Raw genomic sequence first — 4,727 nt, forward strand, 5'->3', positions numbered from 1 at the left:
ATCCACACTATGATAACCACACCAGGGAGTCCAATTCTAAAATAGAATATCCCACCCGTCCGACATCCACAACTGCTCAGATAAGCCACCAACACCCACACATGTCCTACACAGGGGTGCACCCAACACCACCACACTGCCACCTGTTACGGCACAGAAACAATGGCAGGAATGAATCACACAGGTGTGCCGCAACCACAGACGCGGCGCGCCTCCAGTCACGAGCGAAAAGCGCATAAGCGCATCCTGACGAGACATAACTGCTGTGACATACTGACGCTGCCTCAGACATTCACTTACAATGATCACTACCAACGAACCTCGGCCCCCCCCCCCAACAACACACTCTCTTACCACGTTGTGTACTGTAATCCAACCCATTTCGCACCTTAACCTAACCCATTTTGCACCTTAACCTAACCAAATTCGTAACGCAATTTGTACCACAATTTCTACCGCAATGTAACGCAATTTGTACCGCAATGTAACGCAATTTGTACCGCAATGTAACGCAATTTGTACCGCAATGTAACGCAATTTGTACCGCAATGTAACGCAATTTGTACCGCAATGTAACGCAATTTGTACCGCAATGTAACGCAATTTGTACCGCAATGTAACGCAATTTGTACCGCAATGTAACGCAATTTGTACCGCAATGTAACGCAATTTGTACCGCAATGTAACCCAAGTTGTGCCTTAACCTAACCCAAGTTGTGCCTTAACCTAACCCAAGTTGTGCCTTAACCTAACCCAAGTTGTGCCTTAACCTAACCCAAGTTGTGCCTTAACCTAACCCAAGTTGTGCCTTAACCTAACCCAAGTTGTGCCTTAACCTAACCCAAGTTGTGCCTTAACCTAACCCAAGTTGTGCCTTAACCTAACCCAAGTTGTGCCTTAACCTAACCCAAGTTGTGCCTTAACCTAACCCAAGTTGTGCCTTAACCTAACCCAAGTTGTGCCTTAACCTAACCCAAGTTGTGCCTTAACCTAACCCAAGTTGTGCCTTAACCTAACCCAAGTTGTGCCTTAACCTAACCCAAGTTGTGCCTTAACCTAACCCAAGTTGTGCCTTAACCTAACCCAAGTTGTGCCTTAACCTAACCCACGTTGTGCCTTAACCTAACCCAAGTTGTGCCTTAACCTAACCCACGTTGTGCCTTAACCTAACCCACGTTGTGCCTTAACCTAACCCACGTTGTGCCTTAACCTAACCCACGTTGTGCCTTAACCTAACCCACGTTGTGCCTTAACCTAACCCACGTTGTGCCTTAACCTAACCCACGTTGTGCCTTAACCTAACCCACGTTGTGCCTTAACCTAACCCACGTTGTGCCTTAACCTAACCCACGTTGTGCCTTAACCTAACCCACGTTGTGCCTTAACCTAACCCACGTTGTGCCTTAACCTAACCCACGTTGTGCCTTAACCTAACCCACGTTGTGCCTTAACCTAACCCACGTTGTGCCTTAACCTAACCCACGTTGTGCCTTAACCTAACCCACGTTGTGCCTTAACCTAACCCACGTTGTGCCTTAACCTAACCCACGTTGTGCCTTAACCTAACCCACGTTGTGCCTTAACCTGCTCTGTAATTGGCATATGACACGTTACATTAATCTAGTGTTGTCTAACCACAACCCTCTGAATATAGTTCGCTACTCGCACCGCCCACCCTCTTGTGTATCGTTTCATGTTCAACACTTCGCAAGTGTTGCTTACTTTTTACATGCTCCCGCTGTACACTGTAATGTGGACGACTGCAGGATGTACATCGCCCCCCCCTCCCCCCCCCCTGCCTTCGCACGCTGGTCGTTCAGGTGCTTGCGTGTTCAATGCCCTTCGCAGCTGTTCACTGGCATTCGCATGTCGAAGCGCTCAGTCTACGTCGTGGTACGGCCTGTGTCCACTGTCCGCTGATGTCGTAAGCTTAACCCTCACATTGTACTGCACATAGGTCCGTATGTACTGAATGATACGCTGTGGCACATGTGTGACCGTACAACGACTGCGCCCAACAACAGCGAACCATACGGTCCAAATGTTGTGCACTCAGCCACGTGCCGTCTCCCCATAACAGCTACATTGCAGTGTGGTACGCCATAGAGACGTGTGGGAGTAACGGACGCCCTGGATGGCGATCAGCATGAGCCGTCTGTTGATGTAGTGGCGCGTGTATTCAAACGTAGTCGTCTCTTCTCACACAGTGTGATAGCATGGTGCACCGCGTTCCACATCTGCGACATGGTACAGATGCTGGTTGACAGTCGGTGTCGTAATGGACATCGCATACGTAGGGGGCCACCTCCCACGTGTTCTCTAGTCGTTCACATTTTGTTGCGTGTATGTGGGCAGACGTAGTGTGTCGTGGCACCTAACAGACAGGTATGCAATAATCGTTGCATTTGCAAACTGGGATGGACGTCTACGTTTGCTGGTGACGTTACGCAAATGAACAACTGGTAAACCCATTGTGGTGCGGTTGTTGTTGCTGGAGGTAAATCAGTAAGGGCAAATCTGTGTGTGAAGCGATACGCGGCGGTGGCTGGGTGGGACCGTCCCCGGCCGGTGAGGGGGGGCCGCCCGGCGTGCTGGCCGCGCGGTGCGTGGGCGCACGCGCTACAGCCGGCTGGTGGGGGCGCCCAGTGGCAGGCGCGCCGGCCGACGGACGCGGCAGGCGGCGCAGCTGCGCGCCGGGGCACCCTGCGCGCGGCGCCGGGCGGCCAAAGTGGGTCCTCGCGGGCCCGGTGCGAAGCGCGGTGGACATCTGCAGTGTGCTGGTCCGACTGAGGACTGTGTGCGTTGAGGATGCGCCGCCGCCCGGCACTCGGCGCCGCGACGCCGTCTGCTGCTCGGTCGCCCCAGCGGTTCTCGCTGGTGGTTTGTATCGCAGTTGTGCAGACGTGTTGGCACGTGCGCTGTGCTGGGAGAGTTCGCTTCGGCACCCACGTGGGGCCTTTGCCCTTCTGTGGCGCTGGCGTTGGAGCTGCCGGTCACCGTAGGTGGCGCGTGTTGTCTCCCGCCGGCAATGCCACGACAGCACGCTCCCGGGCCTCTGTCGGCAGCGGCAAGCTCAGTTGGGAGCACGGGTGGTCGCACCTAAAGCGTCTACTCGCCTAACTCCGGGCGATTGCGCCTCTCTCGAACCCGACCAAGTACTTAGGACGGCGCTGCGCGCCGCCGGGACCTGAGAGGGTTTCGAGGTGTATTGTGCAGGGGAGCTCAGCCTCCTCCTGTTTGCAGAATAATTGAGCGGACGCTTGCGTGTTCGCGCGGGCCCCTGGGACACACTCCCGGGCGGCCGGCTGCTCAGCTCTAGTTGACGCAGCTCCCTGGTTGATCCTGCCAGTAGTCATATGCTTGTCTCAAAGATTAAGCCATGCATGTCTCAGTACAAGCCGCATTAAGGTGAAACCGCGAATGGCTCATTAAATCAGTTATGGTTCCTTAGATCGTACCCACGTTACTTGGATAACTGTGGTAATTCTAGAGCTAATACATGCAAACAGAGTCCCGACCAGAGATGGAAGGGACGCTTTTATTAGATCAAAACCAATCGGTCGGCTCGTCCGGTCCGTTTGCCTTGGTGACTCTGAATAACTTTGGGCTGATCGCACGGTCCTCGTACCGGCGACGCATCTTTCAAATGTCTGCCTTATCAACTGTCGATGGTAGGTTCTGCGCCTACCATGGTTGTAACGGGTAACGGGGAATCAGGGTTCGATTCCGGAGAGGGAGCCTGAGAAACGGCTACCACATCCAAGGAAGGCAGCAGGCGCGCAAATTACCCACTCCCGGCACGGGGAGGTAGTGACGAAAAATAACGATACGGGACTCATCCGAGGCCCCGTAATCGGAATGAGTACACTTTAAATCCTTTAACGAGTATCTATTGGAGGGCAAGTCTGGTGCCAGCAGCCGCGGTAATTCCAGCTCCAATAGCGTATATTAAAGTTGTTGCGGTTAAAAAGCTCGTAGTTGGATTTGTGTCCCACGCTGTTGGTTCACCGCCCGTCGGTGTTTAACTGGCATGTATCGTGGGACGTCCTGCCGGTGGGGCGAGCCGAAGGCGTGCGACCGCCTCGTGCGTGTTCGTGCGTCCCGAGGCGGACCCCGTTGAAATCCTACCAAGGTGCTCTTTATTGAGTGTCTGGGTGGGCCGGCACGTTTACTTTGAACAAATTAGAGTGCTTAAAGCAGGCAAGCCCGCCTGAATACTGTGTGCATGGAATAATGGAATAGGACCTCGGTTCTATTTTGTTGGTTTTCGGAACCCGAGGTAATGATTAATAGAGACAGGCGGGGGCATTCGTATTGCGACGTTAGAGGTGAAATTCTTGGATCGTCGCAAGACGAACAGAAGCGAAAGCATTTGCCAAGTATGTTTTCATTAATCAAGAACGAAAGTTAGAGGTTCGAAGGCGATCAGATACCGCCCTAGTTCTAACCATAAACGATGCCAGCCAGCGATCCGCCGCAGTTCCTCCGATGACTCGGCGGGCAGCCTCCGGGAAACCAAAGCTTTTGGGTTCCGGGGGAAGTATGGTTGCAAAGCTGAAACTTAAAGGAATTGACGGAAGGGCACCACCAGGAGTGGAGCCTGCGGCTTAATTTGACTCAACACGGGAAACCTCACCAGGCCCGGACACCGGAAGGATTGACAGATTGATAGCTCTTTCTTGATTCGGTGGGTGGTGGTGCATGGCCGTTCTTAGTTGGTGGAGCGA

General features: G+C 53.4%; 1 non-coding gene across 1 annotated transcript in view; it reads left to right on the forward strand.

Annotated features, from left to right (window-relative positions):
- The first annotated feature begins 3,329 nt into the window (after positions 1-3,329).
- The window catches only part of LOC126129184 (small subunit ribosomal RNA), a 1,909-nt gene continuing 511 nt past the window's right edge, over positions 3,330-4,727 (forward strand). Inside the window, exon 1 of the ribosomal RNA XR_007527156.1 lies at positions 3,330-4,727. This exon is cut by the window's right edge and continues 511 nt beyond it. This is a non-coding gene — a ribosomal RNA (small subunit ribosomal RNA).

This window comes from Schistocerca cancellata, unplaced genomic scaffold (assembly GCF_023864275.1).
Source record: "Schistocerca cancellata isolate TAMUIC-IGC-003103 unplaced genomic scaffold, iqSchCanc2.1 HiC_scaffold_524, whole genome shotgun sequence".
Classification (NCBI taxonomy): domain Eukaryota; kingdom Metazoa; phylum Arthropoda; class Insecta; order Orthoptera; family Acrididae; genus Schistocerca; species Schistocerca cancellata.